Here is a 17,970-nt window from a genome sequence, read left to right as displayed (position 1 = left end):
TTTCGAACCGAACTAATTTCGAATCGAATTAATTACAAACTATACATTTTTCAAATCAAAGTCAATTGAATTACGAACTACAATTTCTTTTAGCAGTCCTAATTATATCGGTAGTTTATGTATTAGTTTTCTTCTCGCGGAACAAAATTCACACGATTTTTTTTTACCTTTCACGAATTCACACTAATAGATTATGGGCCAGTTCAAGATTTTCCTAACTTTTACGCTGCTAGATTGATTAAAATCACGGCATGGACCTTGTCAAATAAAACTTATTTATTGTTAATTTGTTACGCTGCTGAAATATATTATTATTATAATTTATCATTATATTAACAATTTTGAGCTGTGATATAAGTTTGGTTCCTGCATTATTAAAGATATTAGGTTGAATCCGTTAGTTGTATTATTTAAGATTCGAACCTAAATAGTTTGCAAATCAATTTCGAATGAATTATATCCAGTTTGATTTGAATAAGATTCGAACTGAATTAGTTTGATTGTTTCAGGTTGAACTAATTTCAAATTTAACTAAATTCAAATCAAACTCAAATCATGAAATACAAATTTTTTTGGGACCCCTAATGGTTGCTTCGGATTTTATTTTCTTTTGGGTTTCCCATGTGCCTCGAGAAAAACGACAAGGAATTCGGTTTTGAGGTTTGACCTAGGGAGGGAATTAGTGGGGTAGGGGTGTAATGGCGGTAGGGCTGTAAACGAGCTGGCTCGGGCCGAGCTGGGCCTTGGCTCAGCTTGTTTATTCTGGCCCGAGCCTGGCCCGAGCGAGCTGGACATAGGGGTCCCGAGCCAAAAGTTTTGGCTCAGCTTGTGACAAGCCAGCTCGAGCGAGCTCGCGAGCTGGCGAGCTGGCTCACTGGGCTTTATTGGGCTGTTCTGCTGCTTTATTGGGCTGCTCTGCTGATATACAAAAGTTATTTCTGATGATTTATAAATGGACAAGCAGTTAAATATGTCCATATGAAACAGGTATCATTCAAATTTCAGAAATTTATCAAAATATAAACATACACCATCGGGCCAGAAGTAATATACTAATATTGTTACTGATACATACACCATTTTCACAGGAAAAAAATATATTGAAATGGAGCATAAATTCATACAAAATAACATAAATTTATATGAATCCACACCAAATAACATAAATTAACACAACTAAATTCATGCGGCATGCCAACAGCCAATAACTAAATCCACTAGCTGTGCTATTTGCACTTTCCGGTATCACTGGATTACTGCCGGCTGCAGTAGCACCATCAGATGATGTATTTGACATTTGTGCCTATTAATCGAAGCTCACAAATATTAGTCAAAGCTAGCTGAAAATTATAGATGCAAATAATAAGAAGAATATTTGCAATAAAAAGTGAAAAAATTTCTAACCGAGAAGAGAAATAAAGAAACAAGGTCTAACTCTGCATTTATTAAACTAACCCAAAGACAAAATAAAATCAATTCAAAATTCAAAATAGTAAGAGATGCAAGGTAAATTAGCATACCAGATAAAAGGAAATTTCCTATAGTGCCTTTTGGTCTAGCAAAAAATAATTTAATTTAAAAAACTATCATGTATATACCAAATGAAAAAAAACATACTTTCAAGTGGTCGGTATAATGGGGGTAAGGGAGATCAATTGTAGTCCAATTTGATTCAGCAATGAAGTCCTTGTAGCCGGTGAAGTCTTCCTTCCACGGCAAGGTTGCAACCACCGAGCCGGTATAAACGACCCGCCTAACGGTACCAGATTGCTCACAAAACTTTAGGATTGTATGTATCCCGTTTAATGAAGCCTCTGTTGTGTCTTTGTACTGTTCAAGATATGTATACTAGAATTTAGCTTTCTAACCATCATACAATACTGTTAATAAAGAATCAAGATAAATGCCTGTGATGTCAATAAAAATACAAGAAAAGGATTGTACTCTTTTTTGTTAATATCCATGAATATTATTCAGTGCAGTATGTCTACATATGGACTTAATTGACAAAATATCGTTCCAGGTTACACAAAGGATTATATCATTTATAATTTTGTTTATGAGAATTTTGGAAAAACAACTTTTCAAGTAAACGAGAATTCATGATTTTTTTAATAGTGAGAGTTGATAAAATGTTTAGACCTATTATTTTTATTTTATTTTAAATCATAATGGACTTCTTTAAATAGAAGTTGGTTCCTCAAACAATCTTCACTGATCAGCTGGCGGCTGCATTTAAATAGAAGTTGATTCCTCAAACAAAATCAGCAAATAGAACTGGTACTGGTACAGAACCATTAAAACAAGAACAAACACAATATATAACACCACAAATAGCACCATTACCTTTAAACAGATTCTGGTACAGAACCATTATAAAATAGAACTGGTACGAAACAGATACTGGTACAACGTACCAGTAAGCACAAAACCGTTATTTATCAGAGAAAAAAATCAGAAAAAAATCCATCAAGCATCTGTTATTTATCATAAGAAAAAAATCAGAAAAAACCTTTAACCCTTACTTGTCAGATATGAGGCGGAACGGCGGGCGGAGCGACTGTGCGAGGAGTCGCCGAGTCGCACAGTTTGTTGTCCAGTGGAGAGGAGTCGCCGAGTCGCACAGTCGCACAGTCGCACAGTCGAGGTGGAACGGCGGGCGGAGTTACTGTGCGAGGCGGCGGGACTGCTTGACAGCACGAGGCGGCAGGACTGCGCGACAGCGCGAGGCAGTGCGACCACGGGAGTCGCCGAGTCGGGAGTCGCCGAGTTAGGATTAAACCTAGGAGAGTGAAGAGGAGTAGAGGACGAGTCGGGGAGTGAAGAGGAGTCAGGACGGGATCGGGAGTGAAGAGGAGTCGGGACTCAAATTTGCCGCTATTTCAAAATGAGACTTAGACCTAAAATTATATGGGCCTTAATGGGCTGAGCCGAGCTGGCCCGGTCTGAGCTGGCCTCTAGCTCAGCTTGTTTAATTGAGCCCGAGCCTGAGCCGAGCGCTCGTTAACAGCTCGGTCCACTATCGAGCGAGCTGTTAGCGAGCGAGCTAGAGGCGAGTCACGAGCGATCCACGAGCTCCGAGCTTTTTTGACAGCCCTAATTGGCGGTACTTTTACTTTTATAAATTTATAATTTTTCTTTAAGCAGGTGGTGTGCTGTACGAATTTGCCAGAATATTTAATTTTACCGCCCAAAAAGAATCTCTTTAATTGATTATTTATATATGTCGTTTGGAAAGGGCTGGATGGGTAGTGTTTGGTAAACGGGTCGGGTCGGGCGGTCCGGACAAAATCCGGACACGGGCACGGGTAGCCACGGTCACGGGCGTCACGGGTACAACGGGCCGGGGATCACAGGCTTTTTTTTTCAAAAATCATGCCCTGCCCTTTTAATACCCGTGCCCGTCACGGGTTCGGGGGCAGGACAGTCCGGGTACGGGGGCCGGGCGGTCCGGTCCAGTCCGGGTCTAGACCGGTTTTTTTTTCTGTTTTTTTGTTCTGTTTTTTTTTGTTCTGTTTTTTTTTTGTTCTTTTTTTTTCTGTTTTGTTTTTGTTTTTTTTTTCTATTTTTTTTCTTTGAAAACTAATAAATTATAAATCCAAATTCATACCTATTAAAATTCATTTGACATAGTAATTATATTTGTTAAAAATAGGTTATAACCTATTTTTATAACCTATAAAAATTCTGATTTATTTGTTCACTCTCCATTTGAAATATAAGTAATTATATTTGTTTTTGAACTCAATAATTTTTGTTTTAATTAACACATCTTAATTGCTTATGTAATTATATCTTTCCTATAAAAATAAATAATACATATATACAAAACAAAATAAGAAAATTAAAAGATAAAAATTTCATTTGTTGTGAATTAAAGTCATAAATACTCAATTTTGAAAGTAAAAAACTAATTGAGATAAATGAAGAAAAAATAACATTGAAGTAAAGGAAATTACAACTAGCAACTGATAGCTCGCGTTTGAAAGTACAAATAATACAACGTTGAGATAATCCTAATCGGAATCAGAGTTCCACTGCTTCTTTCGTTTTCTCTTTTGCCTGTTTCGCTTAGACTTGTCTAAGGCGCAGGGTGGGCATATAAAATGCTTGAACCTTATATCCTCCCTTGTGCGTGTCGGGTAGGCGCTAATGCAGGAAGGGTGGAAAACTTGCAAACATTCCGCGCAACAGAACATCTCGCTCCTCTTCCCATATTGGTGACAAGGATTGCAAAAATCCACCGGTTCTTTGTTTGTACGTTGTTGGAACTTTTCATGAAGGTTCTCGGGGTTTTCTTCTTTCATAAGTTCCTCGAGATCTCTTGAGCGGAAGTAGGGGAGGGCTCGTGTACGAGATTCCGCTGAGGGCTCTGTAATCGGGCTGAGAGCTCGCGTATGAGATTCCGCTGTGTTGGCACTCATTCTTAATAGAATAAATCTAACCTTCTCAAAACAAATATAATTACTTCACATATTAAAAAAAAAATCTAACATCTTTATTTAACCTATTAAAAATAAATCCGAATTTCAAAAATAAAATCTAACCTATTCAAAACAAATCTAATTACTTCACATATTAAAAAAAAAAAATCTAACCAATTTTTTTAACCTTTGAAAAAATAAATCCAACATTTTGAAAAATAAATCTAACATCTTTATTTAACCTATTAAAAATAAATCCGAATTTCAAAAATAAAATCTAACCTATTCAAAACAAATCAAATTACTTCACATATTCAAAAAAAATAAATCTAACATCTTTTATTAACCTATTAAAAATAAATCTGAATTTCAAAAATAAAATCTAACCTATTCAAAATAAATCAAATTACTTCACATATTAAAAAAAAAAAATCTAACCAATTTTTTTAACCTTTGAAAAAATAAATCCAACATTTTGAAAAATAAATCTAACATCTTTATTTAACCTATTAAAAATCTAACCTATTCAAAACAAATCAAATTACTTCACATATTAAAAAAAAAAATCTAACATCTTTTATTAACCTATTAAAAATAAATCCGAATTTCAAAAATAAAATCTAACCTATTCAAAACAAATCAAATTACTTCACATATTCAAAAAAATAAATCTAACATCTTTTATTAACCTATTAAAAATAAATCCGAATTTTAAAAATAAAATCTAACCTATTCAAAACAAATCAAATTACTTCACATATTCAAAAAAATAAATCTAACATCTTTTATTAACCTATTAAAAATAAATTCGAATTTCAAAAATAAAATCTAACCTATTCAAAACAAATCTAATTACTTGACATATTCAAAAAAATAAATCTAACATCTTTTATTAACCTATTAAAAATAAATCCGAATTTCAAAAATAAAATCTAACCTATTCAAAACAAATCAAATTACTTCACATATTCAAAAAAATAAATCTAACATCTTTTATTAACCTATTAAAAATAAATCCGAATTTCAAAAATAAAATCTAACATATTCAAAACAAATTTAATTACTACACATCTAACAAATCTAACATAAACTAAATAAATCTAACAAATCTAACATAAAATAAATCTTACAAATCTAATTACTTAACAAATTTAATAAATCTAACATAAACTAAATCTAACATTCAAGTTAAATTCTAAATTTCTCTACAAAAATAAATCAAACATCAAATTTAATTTTTAAATTACTCTACAAAAATAAATCTAACATTCAATATTTCAATCTAACAAAATTTAATCTAGCAAATTTTAATCTAACAAAATGTAATCTACCAAAAATTAATGTTACCTTTTTAATTTCGCGGGAAAATCTTCGAGAATACATTCGTAATTCCGTTTGCGTGTTTGCGTTTGCGTATTTGTTAAATTAACAACTATATTTTTTTTTAACAATAAAATTAAAATTGGAGAATAATAAAATATTGAGTGAGGGATGAAAATATTGAGAGAGATGTGAAAATTTGTAAGGAATGGGTGTATATTTATAGAATTTTGTTTGGAGGGATTAAAATTTGAATTTAAAAAAAAGAAACTGAAAAAAAAACGGGTAGGGGTCCGGGTAGAAAGTGGGACTGTGGGGCATGGGGGGGGGGGGGATTTGAGTTTAAATTTTGAATTTTAGACCAAAAGTAAAAAAAAAAATCTGCCACGGGCTCACGGGCACGGGCGCACGGGTTCACGGGCACGGGCGTCACGGGTACGGGGGTCCGGGTTCTCACGGGTATTTTTTCAAAAAATCGAGTCCGGCCTGTTTAATACCCGTGCCCGTGTACCCATGCATACCCGTGGCACGGGCGGACCGGTCCGGGTTGGGCCCCTGGGGGAATTTACCAAACACTACGGATGGGCAATTAAAAAATTAGGTTATCTCTGGCTTAATTCTTTTTTTTTCCTCTGTCAAAAGTTGCAAAAAAGACAATGTTATTTGGTTTCTCGTGAAAGCGCGCCTACGTAGCACGAATTGGCCATTTGATCAAGATCTAATGGTCATAAAATTATGATTTTTTTTTTGTATGTGCATGCATCCAGTCGAAGAAATACTGAAATTTGATATCTATCAAGTAAAAGTAACAACAAATCATCACATATTTATTCTCTTGACGCAAACTCAATACATTCTTGTCTCTTGACTGCTTTGAAAACAAATTAAGTAGCCAATTTTATTTATTAATTTGGTTATTTAAAAGAATAACTAAACCTCGAAACTTCGAATTGAATTACTAAATTAATGTGACATTGGTATTTTAAAATCCTTGGGCGCGTGGCCACCACGCGAAGTATCTACCATCGAGGAACTGTATCGAAACGAACCAGCGAATAATAGCAAACAAATGCGTCACTAGAGAGTATGTAAAGCACGTCTCCATTCCATCAATTAGTTATAAAACATCCCTGATGTGGCTGTGAAATATGGACCCATACGAATTAAAATTGTTGTTTGTGAAATAAAATTAATTAAGTAGCAGTCGTCTGAGATGAGATCATCTTTTTGACTTTTTGGTAATTGTGTATGGCAGTAATTAATATAAAAGTGATTGCTTCAGATCATGGCTTTGCTAAGCATACGTAATTTTTTTTTTTTTTTTTAATATAGGAGTCGTCTAAATCTGTAATTTGTGCCTCTTGCTTTTACTTAATAAAAGGTATCACTTTCTCAAAGAAGCAACAAAAATATTTAACATAATTCTTCTTATTTCTAAAAATACCAGGGGGCAAAAAATTAAGAAATTATTTGTATATATATTATTTTACTATTCTCTAGAAGCCCGGCCGTTTTAAAAAAAACGATAGTTTAGACTGATTAGTTGTTGGCGATAATCAAATCCTCATGAATTTTTTTGTCTAATCGGATGATTATTTCTGAATATGATCGATATTTTCAATTATTTCTAATTAATCGCTTAGCGGTATCTTGTCAATCTGACAACCGCATACCGTTATTTACAACACTGATCTGAACTGAAATGTTTTAAAGATAATAAATTCTTGTCTGTGTTGCTAGGCTTGGTTCTGTACACATCCAAATTGGACCAAATCATAAAATGAAGAAGCTTGATCACAATAATATATATCTAATTTTCAGTAAAATACTTAATAAATATTAAAAAAAATAAAATAAAAATATAAATTTAATCTAAAAACACATTTTAATATAGATTTTCATTGTGAAACAAACATTTAACACGCACCAGATGCATGTCTTAAAAGGAGGAGATCAAATATCTTTATTTTCAAGTCATTCACTACAAATCATTGCAATAACTTAAAAATTATTATTTCTGTACGTATGTAAATATAAATATCGATTAGTGATATTTCGACTTCAGTTTGATAGAAATGAAGAACCTAAAATATCAATATTTATATGAGTGGATTCTTACATTTTTTTTTTTTGATAAATAATTGACAGTAGCTATCAATCAGTGCAACAACTAAAGTAATTTTTTTTTACAAAACATCTATATACAGCAACTGTCAGCCTCTAAGCATGCTAACCTGAGCCCGCATTCCAATTCTTACATTTTTTTTTATTCCAACTAAAATGATGTTAAAAGATCATTACATTTTATGTGTAATTATTTTGAAATAAATTACATTTAAAGGCTTTATTTTAATATTTGGGTCACTACTACAGAAAAAGAGATTGCACACGAACGTAAACAAGGGAGCTACACGGATTTTCTGCCGTGTGGAATGTGAGGGTGTAGAAATCCCTGAATACATTACACACGGATATTTACCCGTGTGCGATTATTGAGAGCTACATGGATTATTACATAAAAAATCGTGTACAAACACTTGCCAGCATCGCTCTCAAAATAACCGAGCTACATGGATTATTACATAAACAGCCGTGTACGATTACTCTTTCTACACAGACATTTAGCCAAATGTTCATGTACGATTACTCTTTCTACACGGATATTTAGCTAAATGTCCATGTAGCTCTCTTATTTTTATGTTTAAATACCTTTCTACACGGACTTTAGTTAAATGTCCGTGTAGAATTGTCTTTTTTTTTAAAGTTTTTTTATTTTATGTTTAAATACCTTTCTACATGGACTTTAGTTAAATGTCCGTGTAGAATTGTCTTATTTTTTATTTTTATTTTGTGTGGCTAGCCTCCAGTTTTGCTAGCCATTTAAAATCAGAATTCCAAAACAGAGAAATATTAAACAAAGGCCTTTTAAACTCAGAATTCCAAAACTATACAACAGTATAAATAATTCATGTACACTACATTATACAAAATTATACAAATCCATATTTAGCATTACAAAATTCTTCTTGAAACCACCGTGCCCACAAACATCTGAGATCGTCGATCTGCTCCTTGGAGTAACACTTTTGCTTTGGTCCATACTACAATTATGATTTGGTATTAGTTAGTAACAAAAAATGGTAGATGCAAGACACTCGCAAATATCAATTGCTATTAATAACATAAAATCCATATTTAGCATTACAAAATTCTTCTTGAAACCACCGTGCCCACAAACATCTGAGATCGTCAATCTGCTCCTTGGAGTAACACTTTTGCTTTGGTCCATACTACAATTATAATTTGGTATTAGTTAGTAACAAGAAATGGTAGATGCAAGACACTCGCAAATATCAATTGCTATTAATAAAATAAAAAGTATAAGTAAGACAATATGAAGACCATAGAAAATATTAACATATTACAATTTATGCAACATATATATATATATACATAGCCTTTTGTACACATACAATCCCATGTGATAAAACATAACATGTACTCCTCAGGATCCAATACAATGTCTGTATATAAGTTATGTCCTTACCACTTAGTAACCATGTGTTCAAGATTTGGCACAAAATAATCTGTAAAGTTGGGCTCATGTTGCCAAAACGCTTGGTTATGATCTAGTTTCGACTAGAATTTCATACAAACTAAGGCGTATTAGATCTAACATATCAAAAAAAGAGCTCCCATGTGATCCATGACATGATGCATCATGGTTAAAGGTCTCCGACATATTGCATCTCCAATAAGAATCCATTGATCAAGATATATGTGCATACATAATAGCGAATAAAAATTCTCCTCTAAAATTTTCATCCAAAATTATAAGAAAATATTTATATATAAAATTAGTTGAATCTGTATAGCTTTTATACGAACTATTGAAAATCAATTTCGTAAAAAAAAATTTATTGCATCTTATATGAATTTACGATGGCTCTGATACCAAATGATAGTCTTAATAATTCATGACATGTTTTGCAATTTAAAAACACAAGCAATCCAGAATCCGTAAATAAGCGTTAGGACTGATCTTCAACGGTTTTCCTCAGATATGATGATGGAGACGTTAGGCGTTTTATTTACTTCTCACTTTCAAAAAATGGTCCACAATACACGAAATATTTACATTATCTTAACAAATCAAGCATGCATGCATTAATTAATAATTGACCTAAATAAGCAATAATAAGTAACAGAAAATTAGAGAAAGAAAAGAGAAATATACATGACTAACCTTAGCAAGATAGAGAGGAGAAATACAAATTAACTTTAAAGATCTCAGATCCAGCTTCCTTGTGCGCAGAAATCAGACCAACATTCAATACAGAGAGAGAGAGTATTATAATTGATCAAAACGGTGCTGGAAGGAGAAACCAAAACCCTACAATAACCTTTCTACATGGATTTTTAAGTATAAATCTGTGTAGCTCGCTCAAGGCTTTCTACACTGTTATTTAAACAAACATCCATGTACAATGCCTACCTTTCTACACGGTTCTTTAATAAATACCCGTGTAGCTCTCTCAAGGCTTTCTACACTGTTTTTTAATTAAACATCCGTGCACAATTCCTAATAAACGTCTGTGTAGCTCTCTCAAGGCTTTCTACACTGATTCTTTAATAAATATCCGTGTAGAGATCCCACAGATATTTCAGGCTTCCAAAAAATTATAATTTCTACACGGTTTTTATATAAAATTGCCAAATCCGTGTACAATGTGCAGTGTACAATGACCATTTCTGTAGTAGTGGGTATTAAAGTTGAATTGTAACATTTTGAAAAATTAAAGTATAGTAAAAGATAAAGGCCTATGAACTCTTCTCATCTTCAAATTTGTTCACACATGATGTATTTTTTTTTCTTGGATTATCTGACTTACCATGGGTACGAGTCTGTAATAAGAGAAAGAATAGGTCCAATGTCTGTTGGATCTACTTTTGAGTCTATTGGGTTCCACAATCGTTTGATTTGTTTCAATATATAGATTGCCTGTTAAAATTAGAAATAAAATAGAGAAAATTAGAAGAAAATTCTTATGACATGGAGGAAACTCCACTAGAAAAAAATATTCTTTAGTTGCATGGAGAATTGTATGCAAAAGTAAAGAGCAAGGAGGCTTAGGGGTCTTAGACCTTAAGGTTACGAATAAAGCACTTTTGGCTAAATCGTGGTATAGATTTCTTGATAATATGTCATTTCAAAGGCAAATAACTGGTATATATAGAACTGAATTGATCTCTATTTATGAAAGAATAAATCAATCCATCAATTGTCACCGCACAATTTTTTTTTTTGAATCGTCCCCGCACAGCTGGGGACCATTAAATAAACAATCCCTTCACCCAATGATAAATATTTCTCAGACATAATGATAAATACTTTATGTTACATGGATAAATACTTTATGCTACTTGTATAAATATTTCTCAAACATAATTGCAACTTTCAGTAAAACATCAATAACAAATACTTCTCATACATAATGATAAATATTTTATATTATATGGATAAATACTTTATGTTACATGGATAAATACTTCTCAGACATAACTGCAACTTTTAGTAAAACATCAATATAAATACTTCTCAAGCATAATGATAAATATTTTATGTTACATGAATAAATACTTTATGTTAAATGGATAAATACTTCTCAGACATAATTGCAATTTTCTTATGTATAAATATTTTATTATAATTTTGGACGAAAATTTTAACTGAGAATTTTTATTCTCTATTATGTATGTATGCATACACATTATAATTTTCTTATGTATGTATGCACATATATGTTGATTATTGTATTTTTCCATTGGAGATGCAATTTTGTTGGAGACCTTTAACCAAGAGACATCATGTCATGGATCACATGCACACTCCTTTTTGATATGTTGGATCTAATACAACTAGGTATGTATGAAATTTCGGTCCAAACTAGATCATAACCAAGTGTTTTGGCCAAACCTTGATCACATGGTTACTAAGTGGTAAGGACGTAACTTCTATACAAACATTGTATTGGATCTTGAGGAGTATATGTTATGTGGATCATATGGGATTGGATGTGTACAAAAGACAATATGTATACATGTTGCATGAATTGAAATCTGTTATGATTTTATATGAATTCATATATAATAATCGGCACAATGGAAGTTTAATGTATATTTTTCATATAAATAATTTAAACCATATAATGTTATTTTTCTTTAATAATTTACTGTTATTAATTTTTATCAACTTTAAATTGCAATTTTCAATAAAATATATGTATGTCAAAGACAACGATAAATACTTCTTAGAAGTAATGATAAATACTTTATGTTACATGGATAAATACTTTACGTTATATGGATAAATACTTCTCAGACATAATTATAATTTTCAGTAAAACATATGTACGTCAAAGACAATGATAAATACTTCTCAGATATAATGATAAATACTTGTCAGAACAATGATAAATACTTTCTTGAAATTTGTTCTTGAACTTGTCAATAAGTAATGTTTAATCAAATCAAAGTATTATTATGTCAGGGATACTGATAAATACTTGTCAGAACAATAGTAAATACTTTCTTGAACATCAATAAACAGTAAAAATAATTGTTAGCGGGAATTGTTATTAAAGGACAGTATAATTAATGCAGGGATTGTTATTAGAGGACAGTATAATTAATGCAATGATTGTTATTAAAAGGACAGTATAATTAATGCGGGGATAAATGAAAATTCTTAGCGGAATTAATGGGGGGATAAAAGGCAGTTAAGAAAGTTAATTTGGAGAGAGTGAGTGGGGAGATAAATGGGGGGATATGAGTGAGGGGAATGATATAATTATTCTTGGATATATATATATGCAACATTTGGGATTTTTAAATTATAAAAAAAAAATCTGAACACACATATTTTCACAAAACAAAGAGAGTAGAGAGTTGGATGTTCGGTACTAGTATACTTATTTTTTTTATGATAACATGCTTTTTAGCCCGTTTAAACTTGGAAAGTTTGTTACAACCAAAATAAGAGAACATCATCTCTCACTAACACCAGTTTCAAAAACTACCATATCCAAAGCTTACTACTAGAGTCAACATCTCCAAGTATTACTAGCATACTTATTATTAATTGTTTGTCAACTTATTCATGTGGATCGGTGAAACACAATTGCTATTGTTATTGTTATGTATATTTTTTTACTATTCTCTAGAAGCTTCTTCATTTTAATGATAATTATAAATTCTTGTCCGTGTTGCTAGTCTTGATTCTGTACACACCCAAATTCGATCAAATCATAAAATGTAGAAGCTTTTGATCGCAATAATATTTATCTAATTTTCAGTATGGTCCTGCTCCTGCAGGTGGGACCCAGTATGATAAGAGCTCACTTTAAACCTAATTAGAATCCAAAATCCTAGTGTGAACCTCTAATCACTACCGACAGGAATTATAATATGCCATGCAGATACTATATGCACTCACACATTCTTTTTTTAAGATCAAGAAATCAAAGGTCTTTAATTGACACGATTATGGTATAAATATAACAGCAGAAGGCATCTAAAAAAAATGCACAATTGAATGTGTAGACTATCACCGAAAGCAAAGGAAACACAGAAAAACAATTAAAGATAACAGAAAAATTGAAGCATAGATGGAAAAGGAATTAATGTGGGCCCTGGTAACCATCTTGACGCTCAAAGTTTCTGTAAATTAAGATTTTAAGTGTTAATTTAATGATGAATTTCAGATAGAATTCTAGAATGATGTCATGTACCCATCAATGTAGACAAAAGTGAAATATTCTGTTCCGATGAACACAGAATAAATCATTCTACTGAAGAATAATATTGTTCGTTAAAAACAAATTAAACAATATATATATTGTTATGAATAAAATATTAATGTGGATGTCCATAACTCCCAACATTCATTCTCCACTATCCCCACTACTCCATGCACTACAATTGGAATTGATGGCCACTACTATTGAAATTTATTTCTCTATTTATTTAGATGATTTTTCATTTACAATTTGTAGCCTATAAATAGAGGGTTTGTAATATTGTATTGTACACACATATGAGAAATGTATGAATAAAGTGATTACCATCTTTTTCCTCTCTATTTTGTTTATTCATCTTATGCTTGTTTATATTTATTTTATAAGACGTTATCAGCACGAGAGCTCTACTAGTTGAAGATTTGAGGTAATTTTAATAACTTTTATTTCAATTTCATTTATATAAATAATACTTCCTAGTAATTGCTAAATGAAATAAGTTATCAATTTATTTATATTTATTTTGAGATGTTTAGTACGATTCATAGAATTTTATATGAAGTGCATTTTTTATTTAATCTTCCCGGAGAAGATTTAAAAGAAAAATCTTCTTGAAGAAGATTTATATGATGTATAAATATTGTATAGTGGTTCATATTTTTTTCTTCAATAATTGAATCTTCTTGAAGAGGATTTCAAGAGATATTACGAAAATTCTCAATTTTATAAAATGCACCGAGCAATTGGCCCGAAGCCATTGTAGCCATTTTATCAACTTTTTCAATTCATATTATTGGCCCGAAGCTAATTCACCTCTAAGAAATTCAATTTAATTGATATCATATTATTGAATTTTAACATTTATTGAAAATTGGCCCGAAGCCATTCTATCATAGTATTGATTTCAATTTTAAATTGATTAATAAGAAATTGAATTTATTAAAAATTGGCCTGAAGCCATTCTGTCACCATAATTCAACTTTTAAATGTTCATAATTTTTTTTTTCAATAATTCAATTTTCCGGAAGAAGATTTTAAGAACAATTCTATAATTTTGATCTTCCCAAAGAAGATTTTAAGAAATTTTCTTGAAGAAAATTTAAATAAAAATTCATGTGATGTTCATATTTTTTTCTTAAATTTTAATCTTTATGAAGAAGATTTCAAGAAATATAATTTGTTCAAGTAATATTCCTGAAGAAGATTTATGTGGCTCACAAAAATTAATATGAGAATATTTCAATATATCTTCTTGAAGAAGATTTCAATAAGATTTATATGATGTGGAATTTTTTGATGTACTCTTCCCGAAGAAGATTCAAGAAATATTTCGAGCTTATACATTATCTTTTATATTATATTATGTTAATGAAATGACCCGAGGCCATATGAATATAAATTATGTTAATGAAATTGGCCTAAAGCTATTTCATCAATTTTATCAATTGACCTGAAGTTCAATTATAATAAATTATTGAAGCCACATGTCTTGTTCTGGTTGAACAAAATAATAATTACACATGAAGTGGAAAATAATATGAGGGACAAACTATTAGATATGGACGTGATAATAAAGAAAAAGCGCATCATTCCACTAGAAGTGGAAAAATAAATGAACAAAAAGAATTACCACTAGAAGTGGAGAAATAATTAGAAAGTGAAGAGAATGACAAATAAGAAAATTCATGCTATTATTAGTCATGTACCTGTCGTACGCCAACGTACCTGCAGTACGTCAAAACATTATATTGAACTATTATAGACAAACTCAATTTAGTCAAATGATTTGACATTATTTGAATGATGAAAAGGGATATATAAAATAGGTGACATTTATGAAAAATTGAGCCCTCACTGTTTGAAAAAAAAAAAGTATATCAAACTTATACAAAATTATTTGAAAAGAGATGATTTACTTTCAAAAATCATTTAATTTTCTATTAATACAATGCTCTAAAAGAAGCTTGTTCGTTTCTATTAATACAATGCCTTAAAAGAAGCTTGTTCGTTTCTATTAATACAATGCCTTAAAGAAGCTTATCTATTTCATTAGAGGTATTACATTATAAGGTGGAATTTTAATTTTTATCTTTTATGTTGTTACGAAAAATTGTAAGATAAAAAATGAATAGTTATTCATTCTTTATTTTGAAAAATGAATTAATACTTATTTATTATTTATATTGATTGTAGTGCATAAAAAAATGTAAATGTAAGATAAAATTTGCTTATTTATGTTTAATTTTTTAAAATACTATTTATTTATTCTTTTTATTATTGATTATTGTTGAAATCGTGTTTATTTATTTTTATAAAAAAAAATTGATTGAAAGCTCCAGAAGAGTTATTTTGTTGTTACATGTAGAAATACAAATTTATATTAACGATGTATTATATTCTTGTAAGTCTCAAAGAAATTTGAGACAACTAATGAAAAAATATTGAATATTTGAAAAAGAATGCATATTGAAAACAAATTGCATATGTTTTACCTTCGACTTGTACTACACATATATTAGTACAATTAAAGCACATGTTATTGTAAACCAGAAATTTACATACAATAATATGTTTATAGTTTGGCATGACCGGTTGGACCATTCCGGATCAATAGTGATGCAAAAAATAATAGATAATTATTATGAACATTCATCAAAGAACTAGAAGATTCTTTAATCTGATGAATTTTTTTTTGTGTTGTTTTTATTTCTAGAACGTATACAATGTGATATTTGTAGAACAATATATCCAACATGTGAACCATTTGAATATTTTATGATTTTAATTGATGCATCAATAAGATGGTTACATGTATGTTTATTATCAAATCGCAACCTGGCGTTTGCGAAATTACTTGCTCAATATATTTGATTAAAAAGCATAATTCAATTATGAAAATACGTCTAGACAATATCAAAATTAATGTTGAACATCCTGTAGATGCTCATATATAAAAAGAAGATATGATATTCGCATCATGCCAACTAGCTATTATAAAGCTTCCCCTTATAATTGGTTTTTGGTCACATACCTAATATTTCCCATATAATAATTTTTGAATGTGCAGTATATGTTATAATTGCTCCACCACAACGCACTAAAATGAGATATCAAATAAAATTGAGAATTTATAATGATTTTGAATCTCCATATATAATAGAGTATCTAGAACCATTGATGGGAGATTTATTCATGGCTAATTTTGCCGGTTGTGATTTTGATGAATAAAAATTTTCAACCTTAGGGGGAGAAAACTATCAGCTGGAAAAAAATATATTAGTATGAATTATCATTGTCTTATTTTGATTCTCGTACTAAAGAATGTGAACTAAATGTTCAAAAGATAATTCATTTGCAAAAGTTAGTGAATCAATTGCCAGACACATTCACAAACTCAAAGAACGTGACCAAATCACATGTACCATCTGCTAATGCTCCAATTAAAGTCGGTGTCCCTGTTGGACAGACTAATTATAACACGCATGAAGCGTGGAAAAGCAATCGGTTCCAAAGATTAAAAATATAAAAATCCTCGAAAAAGAAAAGGAGCAAAGAATGAAAATGGTCAAGTCGAGGATATGATAATTTCAGATAAAACTCCAGAAGAGAATAAAATTATAAGTAATATTGGAGTTCCAGCAGAAACTCAGGTATCTGAAATTCATGAAAATAAAGAGATATCGATAAATTATATCATGAATGAAATAAGATGGAACCAAGATAAAATTGATATCAATAATATTTTTGTATATAATATAGCGCTAAACATAATAAATATTGAGGATCATGACTAGAAGTCTATTAAAGAATGTCGACAAAAGAATGATTGGCCAAAATAGAAAGGTGCAATTGAGGTAGAGGTAAACTATCTTGAAAAATGAGAAGTTTTTGGACCTGTAGTCGTTGTAATTCAAGGTATAAAACCAGTAGGATATAAATGAATATTTATGAGAAAATAAAATGAGAAATGTGAAATTTTGAGATATACTCATATGTGGTGGATGCAACAACTTTTTGATATATAATTAGTCTAGCAATCTATGAAGGACTTAATTTGCACCTAATGGATATTGTTACAACCTATTTAAATGGCTCGCTTGATAATGATATTTATATGAAAATCTCTGAAAGATTTAAGATGCCTGAAGCATGTAATTTAGGTTCTCGAGAACATTATTCAGTTAAATTGAATAAATTTTTATATCGATTAAAGCAATATGGACGCATATGCTATATATATTGAAATATGGATATAAGAATGATACGATTTGTCCATGTATTTTCATGAAAATATATAGAAATAATTTTGTTATAATTGCAGTTTATGTTGACGATCTAAGTATCATTGGAACTCCTGAAGAGCTTCCAAAAGCAATAAATTATTTAAAGGAAGAATTTGAGATGAAAGATCTTGAGAGAACAAAATTTTG

At 30.6% G+C, this 17,970-nt stretch overlaps 1 long non-coding RNA gene across 1 annotated transcript; it reads right to left on the bottom strand.

Moving 5' to 3' along the window:
• Positions 1 to 993: 993 nt before the first annotated feature.
• LOC144562414 (uncharacterized) lies at positions 994 to 2,637 on the bottom strand. The gene is made up of 3 exons (XR_013514078.1): positions 2,526 to 2,637; positions 1,618 to 1,830; positions 994 to 1,303 (listed from the first exon to the last, which is right to left on the bottom strand). It is a non-coding gene; the product is annotated as an uncharacterized LOC144562414 (long non-coding RNA).
• Between the last annotated feature and the right edge of the window lie 15,333 nt (positions 2,638 to 17,970).

Source organism: Carex rostrata, chromosome 11 (genome assembly GCF_964058835.1).
Source record: "Carex rostrata chromosome 11, lpCarRost1.2, whole genome shotgun sequence".
NCBI lineage: Eukaryota > Viridiplantae > Streptophyta > Magnoliopsida > Poales > Cyperaceae > Carex > Carex rostrata.
The sequence above is the reverse complement of the archived record's forward strand: the minus strand, read 5'-3'. Positions and strand labels throughout refer to the sequence as shown.